This window comes from Ailuropoda melanoleuca, chromosome 7, assembly GCF_002007445.2.
Source record: "Ailuropoda melanoleuca isolate Jingjing chromosome 7, ASM200744v2, whole genome shotgun sequence".
NCBI classification, from domain to species: Eukaryota; Metazoa; Chordata; class Mammalia; order Carnivora; family Ursidae; genus Ailuropoda; species Ailuropoda melanoleuca.
In genome coordinates, this window is record NC_048224.1 from 110,701,887 (window position 1) to 110,726,295 (window position 24,409).

The 24,409-nt window shown below is 38.5% G+C and overlaps 1 long non-coding RNA gene across 1 annotated transcript; it reads right to left on the bottom strand.

Annotated features, from left to right (window-relative positions):
• Positions 1 to 2,463: 2,463 nt before the first annotated feature.
• LOC117803108 lies at positions 2,464 to 23,799 on the bottom strand. The gene is made up of 4 exons (XR_004626768.1): positions 23,671 to 23,799; positions 13,152 to 13,335; positions 12,884 to 13,026; positions 2,464 to 5,676 (listed from the first exon to the last, which is right to left on the bottom strand). It is a non-coding gene; the product is annotated as an uncharacterized LOC117803108 (long non-coding RNA).
• Between the last annotated feature and the right edge of the window lie 610 nt (positions 23,800 to 24,409).

Sequence of the window (24,409 nt, forward strand, 5' to 3'; positions counted from 1 at the left end):
ATAGGCTGGTGTTTACAGGCTTTCTCCCCCTTTTCCCAAATATGTCATATTTGGTGCTACCATGAGAGAGAAGGGGAAAAAAACTTAGTTATGACCAAGATGAAATTTCCTAACAAGCAGGTAGAATGTGATAGAGGCTCAATGTCAGAATTAGGTTAATTTAAAGGAAATAGAGAAAGTGAGTTTGATGAGTGAAATTATGCCCACTACTCAAGAAACCAAGATATAAATACATAATACAAATTTTGACTAGTACTACAAAGAAGAATGACCAGGATAGGTTCAGACCATCCAATAAGGGCTCCTACAAATATGAAGAAATTTCTGATACAGAGAAGAGCACAAGTAAAAGGTCAAACACAGGAAAGCACAAAGCAAGACATTGAAGAAACCTAGCACAGGGTGTTAAAGACAGTTACATAATATGTGATATGATAGTGATAGGGGAAGTAGACCCTTCAGGGCTTCATAAGTCATAGTAAGATACTCAAAATTTAATGGACAATCAAAAAAGGGTTTAGCTGTAGAGTGATTTAACCAACTTAGACTTTTTAAAAAGTTACTCTGCTCAATACAACTCAACACCCCAAAAACAAATAATCTAATTAAAAACGGGCAGAAAAAAAAATTGGCAGAAGACATGAACAGACATTTCTCTGAAGAAGACATACAAAGAAACAAGTTTTGGGGAAGATGTGGAGAAAAGGGAACCCTCTTGCACTGTTGCTGGGAATGCAAACTGGTGCGGCTGTTGTGGAAAACAATATGGAGGTTCCTCAAAAAATAAAAAATGGAACTACCCTACAAGCCAGTAATTGCACTGCTGGTTATTTACCCAAAAAATGAAAGAACACTAATTCAGAGGGATGTGTGCACCACATTAACAAATAAAAAGAACCAGATAAAGTAAATAGGTACGTTATTATTATAACAGCACATGATAGGTTCAATCTTAGACATATGTACGATACAGTGTTATTAATTACAGAGCAGGGTGTGAAGGTCAAAGTCCTCTAGGACGTCAAGAACTTTACAATTTAAACAATTTCAAGTGTACTGCTACTCAAAATGGAGCATCCCATCCCCAAAGAAGAAATTGACAAATTAACTAAATACTATTGCACTCATTAAGACGGCTTCTTAACTTAATCTCGTGTGTGTGGGTGCACATGCGTGCATGCACATGTGTGTGAGCGCCAATATATATCACTTTATAACCTTGTAAAAACTGGATCTCGACTCCTTCAAACATTTTAAAAAAATGGAACGTGTGTGTTTATAACAATGTGTATCACCTTATAACCTTCTTGGGATCGCAACACCCTTAAGCAAAATCTGCCTTTGAAAGAGAGAAATTGAGAAACTTCATTCTGAGGTTAAATTTAATATGACACTGAGTGTTTATGCTGAAACCCTCAATCAGGTGCATTCTGTATCAAGCAAAGGTTCAAAAAGAATAGCTCATATAATAATTTCTCTATTAGATATTTGATAAGCACCCACATTGTAACAATGTTCTAAAATTATTTCTGAAGCAGAGAAGAGCTAGGGCAACATTTCAGTGGATGTACATAAGAAAAGTTGAGCTATGAGGGATGTTCTTGACGTTGTACTAGGAGTCCACATCGCCTCATCTTTAGACCCGAGATAATCATGCTGCTGAAGACGATGCCGGGACCAGGGGAACTTCTCGAGACTGCTTCCCGTTCTAAGATCCACAATGACAATAGTTGTTGCTATTTTGGGCATCATCTTTAACTGGGCACTCCTCCGAGTACTTTATGTGTGGGAACTCACTGAATCATTGCAACCTCAGAGAAAGTACTGTAATTTTCCCGGTGAAGAAGCTGAGCCACAGAGGACTGTGCCCCCGGACCCCCCTCAGCTTCAGGGTTAAGCCATCCCTCTAGTCCTCAGTCTCATCTTCAACTAGAAATCTGATTTCCCCTGAAATCTTGGAAGATATTTTAATATTGTTTTTAACTTGTAAAATGTCAGGAAAGAAGGTCTCTCTCTCATTAGCTCCAAACATAACAAATGGTCAGGAATGTTGGTTTCTTCACCAACAAATGCAAAGCACAACTCTTTGCACAGGTAATATGTGTCCATTTGCCCACCTGGTTGCCTGAGTGCAAATGTCTTCATTCATCCCTCAAGACTGTGCTCTATAATGAATGCAAAAATCTTCTTATAAGAAAAATAGTCATGCTGTGTTTATCTGGTGACGACTCATTATAGACTATCAGCAGGGAATTAAATATTTTAATTAATGATTTTATCATACTAATTCCCAGGACTTTTTTTTTGGTACTTTTTTGTACAGAGCGAATTTTGAAAGTTTTCACAAATAAATATGTTGTTCCCAAAGTAACCACATATAAATGTGCCAAAAACTATCCTGAGAGAATTATTTATTTGAGCTTTTAATCAAATGGCATCTCAGCTCATACACACGAGGCCATAAAACTTTTTTTATTTTTAACGATGTTGTTCAGATATCAGTGTGCTCATCCTTTCACATCATTTTTTCCATGATAAATAGTGTTAACAATGTAATCTAAAACATCTGATTGGCAATTGCACACTTTTTTAAAGCTTTGGGAAGTCCTCTTTTCCTGAAAATTGATATTGCAGTACAAATGAGGATGTGAAAACATGTCTTTCCCATTCAGTGTTTTAAAAAGCAACCACACATACAGTGTTATATATAATACATATTTTATATGCATAATATTACATAAGTATATATAATTTTTAAATATTAAGTAAATATACATATATATATGTAAAACATTAGTCAAATTTGGATGTGGTTAAACTTCTCTGCCTGTGGTAATTTAAAATCTAAACTCACAACCCCCTGGACCAGGAAAACATGTAGATGGTTAGGATGAGTCATTTTATGTAATTGATGTGGAACAGTAAAGCTACATTTATCTAATTCCTGGTAGGATTTTAGGAAAGTTTTCCTTTTTATTCAAATTGTGTCCACTCCATCCGAATCTGCAAAGCTCAGGGATGGAGAGGAACCTGAGCCTAGGTATTTTTAACAAGCTTATCGCGTCACTCTTCAGACCCAGCAAGCTTGGAAAATACCCGTTTGGCTATTTGTCAATCTGGATTGAGGAATTTGTGAATTATCTCTTCCTCTCTATCACTGATATTTCAGATTCCTACTGCTGCTCTGCGAGATCCTGCTGGATGAATGCACGCTGCGATGGGCTACGATTCCTTAAAATCGTAGTGTCTGGTCGGAAGGTAGTTTAAAGGTCATCTTACCCGATCTTAAGTGATTTTCTGATTTTTTTTTTTTCAAATTTAACCTGACCCTCGGGTTTTCACCTCCTGTTTATCAATCCCTCGGGTTGGTATATGAGCCAAATGTGTGAAACTCATCTAACTCAATTAGAGAAAGTAATATATTTTAAAGAAAGCTCTACATTTCAGTAGATTCAACAATCACCACCAGTCATTTTTGGCCTACCTTGCTCATGAATATTTCTGGATTGACAAGTGACTGTAGTGACTCATGTCTAATTTACATGCTTATTCATTCCCTAAGGCATAAAATAAGCCAAGCTAAGGCTGCAGAATTACAGTTCCTTAGTTATTATCACCGGGTGTTATCCAAGATACCATGCCTACCCAAAACAAAACAAAACAAAAAATAAAAAACAACTGGAAATGACTATGAGAAAATGTAATTGGTTAGTGCTGTGGCTTTTTAAGTAGACAGTTCACATCAGTCTTCAAAATTGCATTTGCTACCAAACATTATTGCTATTATTGATGGATTTTAGGGCAAAACCAACTCTGAATGATTTACTCTGTGATTGAATTGCACAGTATAACTTCATTGTGTTTCAACAAAAATTTTCCTGTAATTCAGAGTCTGAGAGACATTAAGCAGTTATGTATTGATTCTTTTCCCCCCTCAAATAATCAATTTAGAACTTGTGGCCTTTATTTCCCCCAAAGACTGCAATATCCATAAAGAGATGATTTCTGTGAGTATATGGTTCTGTATAGTACAAAATGTCATCAGACATTTTTGAGGACCATCTGTACTGTTGTCACTTCAGCAACAGAGGTGGGAAAGATAACTGACTCTAGCAGAAACACCAGAAACAAACAAACGAAAAGCCTTGCTGAAAAAAAGATGTATCGAAAATAAGATATATCAAGAAATGTTTAAAAGAGGTGAAATTACTGGATTCCACATCTCTTTTCTGAATAGAATAAAACAGTGGGGTTTTTTAAAATTCTTTTTTATTGGCTGATCATTTGTCCTTGACCATGGGTAACTATAAAATGTAATCATCAAAAGACTCACAAATTACCTAGTCTTAGTCAATAAAGAATTTATAGGCTACCTGACATTGATAGTTCATTCAATATATATTTACTAAGGGGTTACTACGTGCCAACCAGTGCACAGGGCACTAGAAACAGAGAAATGAACAAAATAAACAAATCCCTTTTATCCTCATGGACTTCCATTCTGGTGGGAGCAGATAGCGAACAAACACGTGATAAGTACCATGAAGCAAAATAAGGTCAGGTAAGTGGATAGAACATTTTAGCAAGTTTTATAAGAAATGAAGGTGTGAGCCCCATAGATATGTATATGTCTCAGCCCCTCAACTAGAACTTATGCCTCTTAAGGGCAGAGACAAATTATTAAATGTCTTTGACCTCCTTTCCCTTCCTCTTAGGGCTTTGCGTCATAGGGATCCAAAAATATTTTAACTGCTTTGAAAGTGATTTCAGTGGCAGTCATGACAGTCGCTAACAGCTCTTTCCAGCCCACACAGTGAAGATACAACTACTAACTTCATGAGGCAGGAGTACAAATCCTATCAGGCAACAGTGTTTCAACTCTTCTACTTTTTTCAACCCGTATCAGAAATTTCATAAAACAAAACCGCAAACTGGCATGACAAATTGGAAAGAAATTCATTTTATGTTGTGTTCCACACCAGATATCGGTTCACTGACTTACCAGCTCCAGCGGATCTCTAACCTGTTAGTCATGACCTTACGGACACTTGCATAAAAATAATGCAGATGAGAGTGGTACCACCTACCTGTAAATGGCTTCACTCTGACAAAACTATGCTATAGTTTCAATTCTTTCAGCAAACACTTGCCGCACACTTACTATGTGGCAGACCCTGGGGATACAACCAGAAGGGTCCCTGGCCTCCAGGAGTTTATTTGCTGGTGCCGTTCGGATAGAACAGAGGCTCTTCCTCTGTAGGGGCTGATTCTTAGGGTCCTGGCACCACTGCCACTTAGCAGTGTTTGAAGAAATAAAAAACACTCAGGGAAGAGCCTAATAAAAGGATGCCCAGGCTCCAGTGTTTCACTGGCCCAGCGGACGGCAGTTTCCTTGACTTGGCGATTCCAGCCCACGTGTCTCTTGGAGTCAGGAGCAAAGGCGCTCAGACCTGAGTCCCTTATTGAGCTGAAGCTCTTAGGCAAAGGCCAAACATAGACATAAACACACACGTCTGGACACATAGCGCAGCTGCCACACTGTACCCACCATTATCACTCCCACCCCAGAGAGTGCTCCCCCACACTGCCGGTACTGGGCTTTCTCTGCCAGATGTCAGTCCGTGATGCGGTCCTTGTCCACTGACGTCGGCATGGGCCGTTAAGAGACCTCTGCTCCTGGAAAAACCAAGAGGCATATGAATGCAGAGGAAAAATAGCCCTGCCATTGTTTTGACATATTCAATTACCAAGTTTCAGTTACAGTTCTAGATAAGAATGTAAGTTCTTATTTTATACTGAAAAGGAGAAAAGCTAGCATTATCTGCATTTTCTCTGTTTTCTACTGTCTCTTACATTTCTTGTAATACAATGTCATGTAAGTCAGGATAGCGAGAACTGGGGCTGGTCTCCTGTTGTTTTAGAACCTCCCTGGTCTGAAGCGGAAGTCTTTAATTGGGCATATTTGCCATCTCATTTGTCCTTTTTGCCCTTTTACTTTGACGGTCTTATTGAGAGAACCAGCATTATTTTTAGTAGCTCCCATCTTGACGCTTCATGAGTACAGATGTGTCAAGTTGCTGTCTGATCTTTCCAGAGTCACGTGGCTACTCCTGTCCAGTTCTGATGGGAAATCTGACACACTCTGTGATCATGCTGTAATTTTGACAAGGGATATCTAGCTGAACATGCCATTGTCTCCATACAAATAACCGTAAGAAATGGTGGTGCCAGCTTGAGGTGTAGAGCCATAAAGAGGCTGACGCATTACGCTGTCAGCTAGAGCAATGAGAAGCCTGCACTTTATCTGTTCAGGACAGCGACTTCCAGGCACACAAATGGCTGTTGCTTAGTGTAGCATACACACTTGCATTTTCTCCCAAAATCCTAAGTTTTATTGTTTCCTAATACAAAGTATATAATATTGTTAAATAACCAGCAAACTGAAAGTCTGGGACTAGAAGAAAAGAATTGGTACTGAGTTTTAGGATTTAAGGTCTCAGAAAATAGAATGAGATGAAAATAATCAAGAGAATTATAGACTGGATAATATGGTATTTCCTCTTCTCTGCAGTTGTGAAGAGTCCATAATTACACAATCTGGTCAATGATCCTTTTTTCCTGCAATAGCCACTCTGACACGGGCATATGGGGAATTTGGAATTACTTACTGTAGCTTTTTTTAAAAAAACAAAAAACCACAGTATTTATTTTAACTTTTGCTTCTCCATAATATTTACTGAACAAAAAATGTTCTTCAAAAAAATGAAATTATCTGCCTTTTATTCTTGATACAGCATAGCCTTTTGTGCATACTCGACATCACCTTGGAAAACTTGTTAGATTATACTTAATGAATCTTTTTGAAGAATGACAGTTAAAATGTCTCAATTCTTTCATTTTTATCAGTAGAAAAGCACAGTTTATTCAAGCTCATTCACTTCAACCTTACAGAGCTTTCCGTTTATACATCACTCACTTTATTGAGGGCTTTGCAATCCCTGTTCACGAAGTGAATACGCTTGTTTAACAATTCTCAGATTAAAAGTCAGCAACTGAAAATTTTGTACAGGTATTTCTCATTATAGAATATACATTTACATTCTCCTAAAACAATGTCATACTTATTGATTCCTCTTCAATTAAGCAACAAAAGTTATAATATTCTAATAAAAGGACTTTTATTAAACCAAAAAAACTACTAAATGATAAGAATGTGGTTAAAACAGATTTTGCAATGAGAAAAAACAGTTCAGCTGAGTGATTATGAAAAGAGCCTGACTAAGACTTTAGCTATAACCTGGAAATTGTTCCCTAGTAATTTACATCGGAAAGAAGGCAAGGTGACAGGAGTACAAGGTTTTTAAAAAGAAAACCTTAATTAGAAGTCTTTTGACTAGAAGCATGATCCACGTTAGTTATTTATATTACCTCACCTCGGTTTCTCGTCCTTAAAAATCTGTATCTACTTAAAGGATAAAATTAAGTGAGAGAATAGATAGTAAGTGCTTGTAACTTATAAAGCATCATAAACAGGCAAGTTACTTTCATTCTTTTTGTAGTATTACAAAACAAAATATCCTACAAACAGAAACACAATATTAGCTTCTGTTTCTGAATTCGAAATGTTCTCTCTCGTGAAATGTGCATGTAATGTATGTCACTTCCAGGTAGGAAGAGAGTCTTCCAATGTCACATGGTAGCTGGGATGCTGTTTCTTTAGTCCAAGGTACCAGAATCTTGCCAGCTGGGATTCAACTGGCTCAGATATAGAGCCACAATGACACACAAACTTCTTTAGTAAATGACTATACCAAGACACTAAGGACTGAACTGAGAACAACAGAGTTCACGTTCTGAAACGTAGAACCGTAGAGGTCTTAGTATACAGTCGACAACTGCGTGGGTGATGACAACTATCAGCGATCTGAAGTGGTGCGCCATCATTAACTTCCTCCCCTACCCCTGTACCCCCACCCACTGGAAGTGAATAGGGCTGGGGAATATTTTTTATGTTCTGTGTTTCCATCTTTCTGACTTAATGATCTTCCTGTGTCCTCCTTGCTCTTGTCCCAGCCTGCTTTGCTCCCATATTTCTTTTCCCTTAAACCTAATAGAAAAAATTCCAAGTCTCTCTGGAATTGTTCAAAGTTCAGACTTCAAAGAGCAAAGTCCTCATTAACTCTATTGCTAAGGAGATTGCTTCCTCCCAGAGATTCAGAAAAATGCCACTGCCATTTACTTCGATTTAGAGAGTGACTTCTCCCTCCACTTGCCCTGTGCTGAAACTTTATTTCTGAACACTTTGTTCGGCATCATGTAGGCTGTTATCCTGTTATACTGTGACACACGAATAGTTTTTTTTTTTTAATTCTTGCCTTTGGGAGCAGAAAAAAAATTCCATATTAGTCTTGTCTGCAAAGGCTCTTCCTTTGGGCAAAAGAAATATGCCAAGACACTCTTAATCGCAGAAGCCTGAGGCTGTATTATTTACTTCTCCATCCCTTCTGTCCTATAGGCTACATATGTCTAATTTTTAAGAGATAAGAATTCTAATGCTTGACAAAAAATTAGTCATCAAACCATTGAAAATAAAATGTGTCACGATAATGCTTAACCCAGGTAGACTCTTAGAAGCTCGAGTTCCATAAAGAAGAAAAGACATACTCTGCTAATGTTTAGATACCCTCATACTATTAAAAAAAAAAAACTGTAAAAAAAAAAAAACAAGAGAAAAAGTTAGGAAAAACTTTTCTGGAGAACGCCTTTTTTAACTGTCATTTTACGAACCGTCACTAAACCGTCACTTTAACGAAGCACGTTGTGTTTAGCACCCGCCAAATGAAAGGCCAATACCTATTTTATAAAAAGCAATGATTAAGAGCCGTTTTCAGTTAACTTTAGCTTGGGCCAAGAAAACAGCATTTTACTTTGCAGCTACTGCTTCAACGAGGTTTTATTTTGTCTTGTTTCCATCTTAATGTCTTATTACATTGCGGCTATTTCTCTCCGATGCGTCTTCTGTACACAATATATTGACAAGTAGGCTATTTGTCATTCTTACCCAAGACTACAAAAAGTTCCATACTAGCTAAAGGCTTTAAGAACCCTTCAAAATTAAAGCCCAGCAGAACACTCCTCTTTCCAGATTTGCATTTTACAACCCATTATGTATTATGGTTGCCCTCTCAGAACATTGTTCTTTATGTACTGCTGTGAGCAATATACATAGTCCAAATGCATCAGCTTTCTCCTTTTGTCTATCCAAACCTAAACCCAAGGGAAGACTGTCGTTTCCCATACTTGAGATACCACCTGTGTGACCAGTTGAACAGCAGACCTGTTTCTAAGGACCCAATATCTGAGCCTTAAATATCTAGGTGCGTGTTATTCATGGCAATTCATACATAAACCGTTTCTGTTTCTGATCCCTCCAGCAGCCTAGCCTGGATGAGTTGTCCCAGAGAGAAAATAATGAATGAATGAAACATCAAACTGCTTTCCCACTCTCCTGGCTCATACCAATCTTTATTGCTCCAGATAGTCTCAATACATATTAACAGAATCAGAGGGGCCTGGGTGGCTCAGTCAGTTACGTGTCTGCCTTGGGCTCAGGTCATGGTCCCAGGGTCCTGGGATCCAGCCCCACATGGAGCTCCTTGCTCAGGGGGAGCCTGCTTCTCCCTCTGCCTGCTATTCCCTTTGCTTGTGCTCTCTCCCTGTCAAATAAATAAATAAAATGATATATATATATATACACAGAATCAGATTCAAGACAGAACTCTCCTTCATAATTTTAACCACAGAGAAGACTTACTCCCTTCTACGATTTCTAAAAGGAATATGTTTCCCCTCTAAGGTTCTTTTATTTATTGTTGGGGGAATCATAGACAAGTAATTGTCTTTTCCAAGCCATGAAATGTGTATTGCCCAACATCCTGAAAAACAAGAAGACAGAAATAAAGGTCACCAGATAGAAGGGGCACACAAAAAATCAATTCTAGTAACAAGGAGTGCGTTATTTTAATTATTCTACTTGACTCAGCTACTGGCCAAAATTACTGGATGTCTATCTCACCAAGTTAAACAACCTTCCAAACGCCATTCTGAATGGGGAATTGCTGCTATATATCTTTTTATTTTTTAGCTGAAATAAGCTGTGGTTCAATTTAAAGAAAACAGTCATCGTAGAGCTGATACAGCTGTCAAAAGGAGAATGTTACATGTAAAATTAACTTTTAGGAAAAGATTTAAGATCCTTTAAAGACAAATTTATCTGCCCAGATAGTGAGTTTAGGAAATCGATATTAGGAATAAAATTATTCCCCATAAAAATAAAATGTTTTGGCCCCTCAATAAAAGTACTACAATTATCTGAATAGCATGCTGTGCCTGGAAGAGAATCCAGTAGAATAAAGCTTTTTATACATTATCTTGAATATGAATGTCTGTCATCACTCTGTTTTTTCAAATGAAAAATAAAATTATATCAAATATAAAGTTATATAAAATCCAGGTGAAAATGAAAATAATTATAGTTTCTTTCTATAAAATAAGTTCAACATAAACCAAGTTAGTTTACTGGACAATTGAATACCAAAAGACAAAGCCAGGTTAAATAAGCCCGAATTGAAATGAAATCGACAGCAATCATTGATGCTCTTGTGTTAGTGGCTCAGTTATTTTTTTAAATGCATTATATTGAATAATATAATAAATGCATTATATTGAATAATACGTTATAATAGCCCATGTTTATTTCTTGCTTTGAGTCTTAGAAACTTAAATAGAAATATTTGATTATACATTCATTCCTAAATTCATTATATATCTCTTTTTCTCCTTTTACTCTTCTCTTGATATCTAGCAAAATCCTAGTAGCTCCTAGTATTAATGGTGTTTAATAAATATAATAAATATATAGTATTTGCCCTCTAAATTAATTTCCAAGTGCTGGGTATTTTCTATGAGAAAACAGAATTAATACAACCCTGTTTTTTTTTAACTAAAATTGTAGCTGTCATGATCAATTAAAAAATTTTTTTTTAGTGCCTACCACTTATTGAGCATTTACTATGGACAAGGCACCATGCAAATCACTTTACTAATATTTGTTGCATTTAACTGGAAGAATGGAAACCAAAAAAGGGGTTTGACTGTCTAGTAATAACCTAATTTTTAAAACAGACAAGTCTTGGCACTTCACCAAAGAATATATACAAGTAACCTATAAACACGTGCAAAGATGATTCGCAACATTAGTCATAGGGAAATGCAAATTAAAACCATACTGAAACCCACCAGCATGTCTGAAATTATAGTGGCTGAAAAAATGTGCAAGGAAGAGGAGCACCTGGTGCTCTCATAAAACTAAAACTACCTTGGAAATTGGGTTAGCAGTTTCTTATGAAGTAAACTTGTACCTACCTTATGACCTGGAAATTCTCCTTTGAATACATGCCCAAAAGAAATGAAAGTATATATCCATAAAATTACACGAAGAATGTTGATGGTAGTCTTATTCATAATGCTAAAACTGGAAATAATGCAAATACCCACTAAGAGGAGTGTGGATAAACGAAATGTGGTCCATTCATGCAATGAAATACTCCTCTGCAATAAAATGGAATGATAAACAAAACATAGATGCATCTTGCTGATGTTATATTAGAGAAAGAAGCCACCTCCAAGAAAACACAGACTATAGGATCCCATTTATCTGACATTCAAGGACAGGGAAAATGAATCTATGGTTATAGGAATCAGAATTATGCTCTCCTCCACGGCCGTGGAGGATGTGGTGTGGATCTATCATAAAGGGACAAGATCTGTCTACACTAGCAATCAGCTTTTGTGTCTTGCCTTGGCTGTTGGTTCTGCAGGTATGTAGATTTGTCAAAATGTATTGAACTTTGCACATTTTATTATTTATAAATCAAACACCAATAAAGAAGCTTGCATCCCTTCATAGTCTCAAATCACATATTCCTATATATCGTCTCATTTGCAACAACCCCACGGGCCCTACGGGGCAGGTATCGTTAGAGGCCTTACAGACAGGAACATTAAGGCTCACAGAGGTGACTTGATCAAGTCTCCTGAGTGCCTGTAGGCCTCTGGCCACTGTTGCATTTCCTTATGCTGCATTTCCATTCCCCCCAGCAGCATGCGGGAGCAGGGCCACGAGTACTCAAATAGAATGAGTTCATGGATTCTAAAGTGCTGAGAACTTTCCTGCTGGGATACCAGTATTTGAATACAAGCAGGGTCTCTGCATATCAAATGTGCACTTCTGTCTCTTGCCTGCTGTTATAGAATATGGGGAACTTCCAGAGAGGGAACTGGAGAAGACCCTAGAGAAAGGAGACTGTTGTTCTAAGGTTGTGGGCCTCCTTGTTTGGCCGCGAGCTGGTCTTTCCTGTGGTTCATCAGAAGCATGAGAGAGAGAGAAACATTTTGGACCAGTACTGAGAGACTCGAGGAAAACTACAAAGTCCTGTATCACAGACAACCTGAAAAGAGACGTTAAAGAAAAGCCATCATGGGAGCCTTGGGTCAGGCTAACTGGTAGGATTGGTGATTTCTGTAGCCAAGGTGCCAAGAAGAAAACAAAAGAAATAGAATTGTGGCCTGGTTGCCAGAGGTCAGAACAAGACAGGTCAGCTTTGGACAGGACAGTTTCTTTAGGCCCATAGGCTGCTTCAGAACGCCAGTCTGTTTCTAGTCCCCTGACTCAGCATCTAGACCCACAGCCTTGAAGCTAAGGGAATGCTTTATGTGCTGGTGCTAATATATATATGACATTGATTACTTACAGAGGACATACTAAACCGTCCCTTGCAGGAGAGATTGCTGATTAAACAAGAAGGCATCCTTGAATACTTACCACAGTTAGGTTTATGTAGTAAATCTGTATTTCGTTCCCCTATACTATAGTTCTGATGCTTCTCCGTAAAATCCAAATTTTTGCTGGCTGGAGAAAACACAGGTATATACAGGGAGGGCGAAAGGTGTGAAGAGGTATGTTTCCTGTGATAACCGAGGGGTGGAAATAAATGAGCTCAGTGGTTCTTTATCTTGGATTCACACTAGTGTCATATCTGGAGCTTTTCACAAAATCCCACCCTGCCTAGATCCTATCCCCCAGAGATTACCATCAAATTGGTCTGTGGAGATGGAGAAGGGAGGAGAGCATGACTTGCAAAGTTTCCATGGGTGGGTGTAATGTGCAGTCCAGGCTGAGAACAACTGAGTTGGGCAGAGGAGAGGGGCTGATCATTCAAAATGAGGCCCACGTGCATAGACCCGGGCTCCAGAACGGAGGGGTGCCAACAACTCCTACAGAAAGAAGAAAAGCAGTCAAACAGGTTTTCCCACTTTCAAGTCAGATGGCCAAAGAGAGAGACACCAGGGAACCCAAGGTCAAGAAACTCTCCCACAGGAAAATAAAACATGGCCCCACAAGGGCTTTCGTTGCTTCAGTCTTTGCTCCCAGCACATCTCATTGTGCTGCCACTTCTTATGGGAAATGAACACGGACACTCGAGCTGCTGGTATGGAATCTCTTAGCTCATTACTGCCAGACATCCCACTTCATCTTACAAAATGAAAATCACAACTTTCCCACTTGCAGTCACCTTGACCCAAGTTACCCGAGAAGCCCCGAGTACCATACTAAATACACTCACTTTACTGATTCTTCTATACTGTGAAGTTGCGTATTCATATCCTACTAGAAATCAGAGAAATATAAATTATAATAATAAGGTATTCTTAGAATCAGATTAGAGAAGATTAAAAATATAATACCCAGCACTGGCAACAATAAGGGAAAGAGCCTTTTTCATACACTGCTGTTAGAAATCTAAATTTGCAAAACTTTCCTGGAGGACATTTTTTTTTTTTTAACCTTGAGAGAAAACGTAAAAGCTCAGAAAACCCTTAATCCAATGTATCCCTCTGGAAATTTATCCTAAGGAACTAATTATGGATACATACACACATTTATGTATCAGAATGGTCATAACATTAGAACAACCTAAATATTAATAAGGGATTAAGTAATTACATCACTAAGTCCATTCCCTACAAAGTGTGAAATGATATAGAAAAGAATATTTATAGAATTAATCTATGATCAGACAAACAGTACGTCATAAAACAGGATGTACAATAGAATCCTATTTTTTTATAAATATATATATGTGTAGGAAAACAAATGGAGCTTGACAGGAAACTCTTGGCAGTGATTATCTGGGTGAAGAAGTACTTTCTCCTTTTGTGCTGTATCTTTCTGTTATATTTTCTAACTTGAATTTAATTTTGTATTCCTTATATAATTAAGACAAATGCATAAAAACAGATTAAGAAAGAATACTAAAAGCCTATATGACAAAATACTAATAGTCAAGATGCAATCTTTGTGTCTTTAGTTTCAAGATTTATAATGACTACGTGTTACTTTTATAATAAAAAGTGCCCCCAAGCAATTTTAATTGGACATTTACTAATCTCAGACATTTCAGATCCTTCAAATAATTCAATGGTTACAGCTATCTCCTTTGTTGAGCTCCAGATTATTTTTAAAAATAACTGCAAACAAAAACACCATGCATTAACAGCAGCCTATTTCTGCTTACAAGAGGAGGAATAATCTGACCTTCCCGCACTGACAGTCTGTTTGGGTTTTGAGAACTGTCCTTGCTTTACATGTGGCTTTACGACTCCAGAGCAGTAGCCACTTGGACTTTTGTTCTGCTTAGATGTTGCCTCTTTTTTTTTCATGTTTCATTGTTTATTTAGAAGCAAAAGGAATTTGCCAACAACTTTGTTCACTATGCCTCTTTCACTCATATTTTTTATGGATTTTTTCCCCGCATTGAATTGCCCTAGCTCTTGAGAACCCACACCCGAGTAGGATCAAGCAATATTCTAATTGCCCTGTGGTCTGCAAATGTTCAGGTACCATTCGGTGAAGGAAATTGCATCAAAATATTCCCCTTCAAATTTCACATTCAGAAAAAGAGGAAGATATTTCAGGATTTCCAAACCTATCATCTTGAGGTGCTAAAGGCATGTCTGCTAAGAAAAGCGTTCATCAACTATAGTCTGAGAATATTGTTTATATAAAAAGTTAACACTCCCTCCTCACTTCCTTCTGTGGATGAACAAGATATAACTTCCTGCAACAGTTACCTGAGACGTTTGCCTCTGAACTGGAAACACGTCTGTAGTCCTCAGACTCACATGCGCTTATAAGAAGTGGCATTGTAATTTTGGAACTTATTCCTAAGAAAGAATCTGTCAGTCATTAATCTGTATGGTGGCCTTATTTGTGTTTTTATTCCACCTCTAATCTTGTGCAAATTTTCTGTATAAAGGTTTATTCTTTGTAAAGAATTCCGTAAGAATTCATTCACTCATCCGTCCCAGGCAGCCAGCAGCCATCCAGCCATCCAGCAATCCGCCCATCAATTTAGGTTTTTATTCACTTACCCTGCAAGTATTATCAAACATTCCCTATGCCTAGTGCTGAGGACATGCTGGGGGAGCAAGTTTTAGTGTCTGCTCTCAGTGAGCTTGCAGAGAGGGATGTCATTGCCTCTCTGGTCAGCTGTGGGTATAGGATGGACCCAGGAGTTCTTCCTGAGATATCCTTTTATTTATCTGGATGATGCCTAGGTACCCCTGTGAAATATTTCCAGTTGGGAGAGTGATTTAAATGTCGATTGACATAGGTCCTAGTTTAGATGAAGGGCATCTAAAACTCTGATAGATAAGCCACATCTTTCTGGCCTAAAGAACTTAAGGACAGAGTTTGGGATAATCACTGCCACTGGAAAGTGTGCATGTGTGTGTGGCACGCGGGGTGGTGGGGAGGTATGAATCCTGAAAAGGGGAAAGCTAAAAAAGGAGAGTCCCAAATTTTGCTTACAAATTCTGCCCAAATCTCTAGCTGATCCCAGAAGCATTCGTGCACAAGACAGTCAAACCAAAGATAAAATAACTAAACTGATATTGAGTTACTGCCTAAGATACAAAGTGTGCAGTTTTACACACTTCACTTAATTGCCTGCTAAAACAATGAAATCAGCACCGTTCAGAAGAATACAACAGAATCCAGAGACTCTAACACAATGTTCACTAAGTCTAGGATACAATCCAAAATTGCTAGACATATGGAAAAATAGCAAAATGTGACCCGTTCTCAAGAGTATATATAATCATATATATATACGATTCAAGATGACCCAGACGCTAGATGACTTCAAGATGACCCAGACGCTAGAATTAGCAAACAAGAATAGCTATTCTAGTGTGAAGAATGATGTAACTTGACACAAACTTGGCTTTCACAGGTATGTTAAGAAATAATCACTATCTTCTCTTAGTCTATTATCGGATACTGTGTAATAACCCACTCTTTTCTGGAAATTATATTTATTTATCTGGGATATCATTTTCTTCTCTCACTAAAAGGGATTTCTGATCCTAATACTCCAGTCCTCTGGCCACAGGTGGGTCCATGGGTCGTCATGTGATCCAGGTCAGGCCAACCCAAGTCTCTGCCTATGATTTTTTCATACTGAGCTTTGGAATAGAGATTCTGGGAGACTTAATAGCTGTTGGCAGCCAACTTCCACACAATGGGGAGAAAGTTACTCTACAGCAAAAGCAGACTAGATGAAGCTGCCTCCAGACAAAAGCAGGGTCCATAAGCACATGAACAGCATCTTGGTAGCATTTGAATCCTGGTTCCAGCTGCCCCTGAGTCCAGTTGTCCCCACTGGTTATAGAAGCCAACAAATTTCTACATTTTTGTTTACTTTAATTCAAATTTGGATTCTAATAACCAAAAACTAAATGTTTTTGTAAAATACAGACTTAAAGAGCAGAAGATGGGCAAAGAGAAGAAGTCACAGTGTCACGATAACTGGTGCCTGAGCACTTTCAGGACAAAGGGTAGCTTAAGAGAGATGCTAGGAAGCGCAGGGAAAGGACTTGCTTAGCACTTGCAAATGACCTTTTCTTTCCACTTCCACTGCACTTGAGATAAAACACTGGCGGAGCTGGGCAGGGAGCAGCAGTGGGAAGTGAAAAGTCTGTGGGAGGTTGCCAAGGAGACCACTCACTCATTCATTACCTCCATGGTGGAGGGAGTATACAGGTTGCTAAGGATATAGCAGCAAGCAAAATAAACAGTACTTCTCCTCATGGAGCTTCAGCCTAGTGCTGTGTTAATTTTAAGAAGAATACTATTACTGTGGCACATCTTGAGCTAAAAAAGGTGTCAAGGTAACACCAAAAATCACAAGATCCCTATGACATGTGAAACCAGGTCATACACTAGGTAAGAAGTTGCTGGTACAGTGTCCCCAAAAGAGAGGTTTCCTGAAAGATCAGCAAGTAGCCACATAAACACTTTGAATCTTATGGCACATCTTGATAAGGGGGAAGAGATATGCCTCAATGAGCAGAAGCACAAGGGAAGGAAATTGGGAGGATGTTGACGGTGCTAGAAGACCTATTTCTCCAGGGATTCAACTATCAAAGAAGCCACCTCCGCCCACCTCTCTGCCAGGATTGAAGACGAGGGGTGGTCAACAGATGGGCGCACAATATCCTTAGGGTCTGTCAAAGACACTGATACACTGCTGAGTTCACAGTTACGGAGAGCACATAATTAGAACTTAGAGGTCTGAAAGCAGAATTCTGTAATGGTTTGAAAGATCCTTCCTTTTCCACAGGATAGTTAAAAGCACTGCCTCTCACAGCCAAACTGAGCACTTCTGTGGCTGCATTTTACAAGTAAATGAAATCTCACTGCCATCCCTTGGTGTCAGCTGTAACCCAGGCCATCACATCCTGCCTGGCAGGCTGGGAAATGAGGTGCAGAACAACACATTCAGCTTTCACCAATGAGCGCTGACTCTTGGGCTCATCATTCAGTCCTGGTATACTGCAAAGTGTTCCCAGAGGGGCTTTCAGCACCAATGTGTTTTCTGAAGGCACAATTCTATCCAAATGGTGGAGAAAGTAACTTGATTTTATTTATGTGTCAGGTGCCTTAAGATCATCCAAATTGCCTGTGTTGCTAACAAGCCCTGTCTCCTGTCAAGGCCATCTACCCAGGCATATCCTCAGTGGTCTACAAACTCTATAAAGTAAATTAACCTCAACCAAAAAAAAAAAAATCTATCTATCTATTTATCTATTTATCTATCTATCTTGTCTATCTGTCTTATCTATCTACCTATCATCTATATTTCTATCATCAATCTATCAAGGGAGAGAGAGAGAAAAGAAAAAGCAGCATTATATTGAAATGAAAGTAGGATACAAAGGAAGTCATTAAACTTTGGGGTCATTGCTATGAGCTTTAATACCAACAAACTGAGGGCTTCAGAGGGGAGAGGGGTGGGGGATTGGGATAGGCTGGTGATGGGTATTAAGGAGGGCACATATTGCATGGTGCACTGGGTGTTATACACAAATAATCATGGAACATTGCATCAAAAACTGGGGATGTACAGTATGGTGACTAATATAACAAAATAAAAATTATTTAAAAAATAATAACTAATATCAGTAACAATCATTATTTTCTATATAATAATTATAACTATCAGTAAATCATTCTTTCATTGAACAATTATTAGACTGATATATATACATTGATGTATATTATAGTTTACCGATATATAGCTAGTCTTGAAAAAAGTTATAAACAATAATAAATTCTGATTTAAAAGATAAAAAATAATAATAATAATACCAGCTTCAAAGAAGGCACTTCTAGAAACATGCTCCAGATACATGTAAGTACATGTATGGGTGGATGAAAAACAGATCTGAGCTACGCAGGTCTTACCACTGCACAAACAGGAAGTTATGGTTTATCCATAAGATGAACATTGTCCAGACATTAAAGACCATGTTTTGAAAAACTTAGTAATAAAATAGGCTTCTTGTATAAAGTTAAGTTTAAAAAGCACCCATTTAAAAAGCATGTTAATTTTGAAAGTATACACACTCATACACACCCATATGCACATGTGTATATACATTTTTCTATATTTGACACGTATAAATATTATTTATATACCTATATATGCATACAGGTTTTGAAGGTTTTATGCACCAAAATATTAATTCTGGGGGGGTTTTCTTGGCAGATTTAGCAGTAATTGGTTCTTCATTTCTTCTTAACAATCTTCTACAAATCTAAAATTCCATGTAATGAACATGCGTTATTTCATAATCAGAAAAATATTACCTTCTTTTACCATCCCTTGGCTTTCACTTGACAAGGAGTTTGAATTCATAATTAATTGGAGAAAGGGAAATGAAACTTCATAAAACTTTCTGGTTCATGAAACTTTCAACATGAATGAAAAATGAATACTTTCCATAACATTTCTGAAATGCTGATCTCTCTACTTTAGATCCTCAGTTTATTAAGCTGGAAGGCCATGAAAATAATTCATCACCAATTTCAAATACTTCTACCCAATGCTCAGACATTTTTTGAAATAATTAAAGCTAGCAATATGAAACTCCAATGGGCAACATACATGTGAGAGTAAGTTAACATCCAAAATGCAGAGTGGGGATGCCTGGGTGGCTCAGTCGGTTAAGCATCTGCCTTTGGCTCAGGTCATGATCTCAGGGTCCTGGGATGGAGCCCTGTATTGGGATCCCCGCTCAGTGGGGAGTCTGCTTCTCCCTCTTCCTCTGCAGCTCCCCCTGCTTGTACCCTCTCTCTCTCTCTCTGTCAAATAAAATCTTATAAAAAATAAAATGTAGAGTGATGTCAATCGATAGTTTGGTATTTAATCCATTCAGTTGTTGTCATTCTTACTGGTTGTATTATGTACCTCGGTAATGAGTCAAACAGGTAGTCTTCCTTGCAGTGGGGAAATTGACATTCATGATCACACCAATAAATGTAAACTGTGACTTTGAGAAATGTCCCTAAAGAGGAGAGCTAACCTAAGTGAGGAGGTTAAAAAATATGGACTCTGGAGTCTGAGGCCCAGGCTTGATTCTGTCTGCCATGTACAACTGTGTGGCTTTGGGCAAGTTACTTACCCTCTCTGTCCTCAGTTTGCTGATGTGTAAAGTGGAAATTTTAAAAGCATCTATTTCATAGGATTGTTATAAATATCAGTTGAGTCAATATTTAAAATGCTTATAATAGTGTTTGACACATAGTAATCTTTAGTTGAGTGTTTCATGAATAAATAAAATAGCGTACATGAATTGAAAACATTTAATAGGGAGACCTGACTGACGTGGTCAGAGAAGGCTTTCCTGTATAACTGATGACCGAATGGCCAGAGTTACCCACGTGAAGGTCACAGGGTATGGGAGCTGAATAAGATGAAGGTGGAATACAGAGAAAAGTGAGGACAGATGAGCTTGGGCTAGTTTGGCCACATCAACTATTGGGGTTTTACTTTATTAAAGTGTTTTATGGATAGTGTGACTTGTGGTTTCTGTTTGGAGGGGGAAAAAAATCACTAGAGAGTCTAGAAGCCTGGAAGAGTACACCTGGCAATAAGGAAGAGTCCGTACGGAAACTATTACATAATGCAGCTGGGAGCTAGATTAGTGTAAGCAAGGGCACAGGCAGGAGAGCAGAAGAAATAAGGCAGGTTTGAAAAGCACCAGGGGTGGGGGGGAACCCTTCCCAGTGGTAGATCAGATATTGAGGATGAGAGAAAGGGCAATGTCAAGATTTACTCTTGGGGTTCAGGAGCCACTGCTGGAGGAAAAGAGTAGATGTGGCAGATTGAGCAAGACTTTGAATATAAATAAGTTGAGTTTGAGATGACTTTCAATCATTCAAGTAAAAATGTTAAGTCGGTACTTAGTTATAGCTGGTTCTCAAGGGTATTGTAAGGCTGGAATAAGATATCAAATGCTATTGAGAAATCAACAAAATGTCCAGATGTAGCAACATGGAGGTTATTCTTGACCTTAGAAAGATTTTTTTCATTACGTGATGGGGATCGATTGAAACTAAATTGGAAAATGGTTGTTATGGGGTAGGACAGTGTAAAGAGATGAAAACATTATAGATGGAAATTTTGGGTAAAAGAAGGCTTGCTGGCTTTGTTTTAATGGAGAGTCCCAAAGATTGTTAAGATCTATTTGAGAGGAAGATGTTAAATATACAAAACAGAGTATAATCAATATCACAAGATTTCTAAGTAGTCAAATAAATGAATTAACCTTAAAGAAAGGAGAGGAAGACCTTTATTGAAATCAAGAGAGCAGGAGGATAAGATGGGTCCAGATGTAGGCCCCCAGCATATTAGCCACGTCATGCTCATCCTGCCCAATCAGTGTATGAACGTAACGGATCGATGTGGGGTTCCGCGGGCTCCTCAACCTGTCCAGACTTCTTCATAGCCTATTATGAGGAGAGGACGAGTTAACATAGCCATAGGTAGCACAAACGTATTAAGAAAAGTTTTTGTCCAATCCATGAGAATATAAACTATTGCTGATCTTCTTTCTTTCTTTCTTTTTTAAGATTTATTTATTTATTTTAGAGAGAGAGAGCACAAAGCAAGGAGGGACTGAGGGAGAGGGAGAGACAGGGTCTTTAAGGAGACTCCGTGCTGAGCATGGAACCGGACACAGGGCTGGATCTCACAACCAACCCAGAGATCATGACTTGAGCTGAAACCAAGTGTCGGACACTTAACTGACTGAGCCACCCAGGCGGCCCCTTGCTGATCCTCTTTTCTTATCAGAATACAAAAAAATCATTCACGAAATTAATGGCCCAGTGTCATAGAGCTGGGGCTTTGTGTATCTCCCTTAGCAACAATGAACCATCTGGCGCAGCATGTGCCAACAAGACTACCAGTGTTGGAGCCCGCAGGGACCGACAGTTACTCCAGAGGATCCATCAGTATATGAAAAGGCGAGACTAGCAGATTAAGAGGAAATAAGGAAATGACAGGGAGCACTGCCCCACTAATCTCTGCCACACTCTCAGTATACACCTTCCCTGCCCTGCATTAGCTCGCACAGGCGTTTCCAGCGAGAGGGCAATTTCAGAGATTTCTACTTGGCCTCCCTCCCTAACAGGCAAGAACCCAGTGAAAGAATTATTCTATCAAGTACGTCTATCTCAGTTATACGTTAGGGAAATGACCATGGACCAGATGGACCCATTGAAAACTGGATTTTAGTCAAAACTCCATTTATTATCTGAACTTTATAAAGTGCCGTGCTAGCAGGACAGCCATGATGATGCTTTGGAGTGCCAACTCTGACCAGACAGAGCATGGAACCAGAGTCTCTGTCTTCAAGGGGTTTATATTCTCATTTGGAGAGATATGTAGATTGATTTCTGGGGTTTATATTCTCATTTGGAGAGATATGTAGATTGATTTCTTTTAAATGTAAGGAAATTCATTGCAATTGAAAGATTGTGCCTTCAAGAGAGTATTTCTCTCAACAGAATGCCAGACATCAAATTTTGTGTTTATGGAATCGACAAGTTATTTTAAAATGGAGCTAGTGGACATAGACTGTTAGTGTGAAGAAGTCACACTTCTTGCAGATGGTGTTATTCTTCTTGGCGAAGATGAAAGGGGCTATGAATGGGACTTTTGGTGTGAAGAGAGGGGGAAAAATTGGAATCACACCTCTGAGGACCATGACTCCGAATCATAGCAGTTGGCTCACAGGCTCTGCTGAGGGCTCATCAAAGGTTACGTGCCATGAATTTTTAGAGCACCTAATCAGCAGGAGTTTCTCCAGCAACCCAAGAGCAGAGAGCATAGAACATTCAGGTTATAAAGCAAACTAAAATAAAAGTAAGTAAATAAACACATAAAAAAATAGATGGCAAATATGACGGAAAGTCAGGGCATTTGATATACAAAAGTGTTATTGAAATGGGTGATGACACAGTCCAATATAGGCAGAGAACTAAGAATCTAGGAGAGAAGTCATGGTCAGTTGATGATAACATGACAAAGGTAGGAAGTAAAAAGATTGTAGACAGAAGGGAATTGCAGACTCTGGATATGGGGTTACAGAAGTTCCTAGAAATAATATAGTCAGGATGAGCCATTGAGCCTTAATTAAAAGTATTATGTACGGTGAGGATTTCAAAAAATACATTTCCAATTTCAATCCACCATTTATTACAGATCTGTATGTGAAATCCTAAGGTGCTAATTAAAGCCTTTATAAACATTTGCACGTAGTAATTTCACCATTCTTTGAGGAGATATGAAGAAGCACTTCATCTTTGAGCACAGTCTATTTTTGCAAGTGGTTGTTATCAATGTGAAGTTATAAAAAGGAAACTTCAGATGCCTTCTCTGTGCTGTTGGCAACAGTTTCTTTTTGGCCAGAAAAGGAGGAGGATGTGATTGGATTATAGACTAGAAAATTCCTAAATGTGCCTCATGCTATATTTATGATGATTGAATTAAATTTCGTTACCCCCAGGGTTTGGTGATCAATTTGGAGAACAAACAAAAACTAAAGAAACAGAAAAGAACATTTTCTCCTAATGTTCTGCTTCTTAGTAGAGAAAATGAATTCTTAGGGGCTGTACTATTTTGACTGGAAGAAACAACTCTGGCAAGGCAGCAGGTAGTTATCGTTTTAAAACAAAAACATAAATGCAAATTCCCATACCTTAAAGTTCAAAACGTTCTCTTGAACTTAGTCCAACTGAGTATTCATGTCTCCTGAGTATTGATGTCCATGGGTGAGCTCTGAAATGCTAATACAGCGAGTGACTCCATCACTCTGCCTCACATAGTCAAAGTCCTAAATACAGATGAAACAGAGTAACTTAAACCCCCTCTCCCCCTATGAGAGACACATTTCTGGAAGCAACATCCCCTACCCAGTCCCCCACCCCCACCTCGGAAATACTGAAGCGATAAAAGAACCAAAGCACGTGGTCACATCGATTCCCAAAGAGCAATGCCACGCCACCTGAGCAGCGCACGCGGTACACTGAGCTCTCCCCAGAAGCCCTGCCTGTTTCAGATGAATTTCAGAATATCAAACTGACTACATCCTTAGTCCAATTTGCTCCCATCTCTACAAATACAGTATTTGTTTAATTTGTTTTCTTCTACGATGGAAGATTCTTTTTCCTTGCCTTTTCTGGAATGCAGAGAGGAAATTCATGGTCTTAATATAGTAGGGAAGTTCTGCAAAATACTTGAAGGACTGCTTTGATAGGTATGAAATGGGAGCAGATGGATTAAGTCCTCCAAATCACACAGCACCAGGATGCATCATTTCTGCAGAACGCCGGACTGTGTCCCAGGTGCTGTCATTCACATTACATTCTCTGTTGTGCAACATGGTGGCCTGTGGAGAGCAGATGACAAATGAGTTTATCAGGTACGTGTGCATGAGC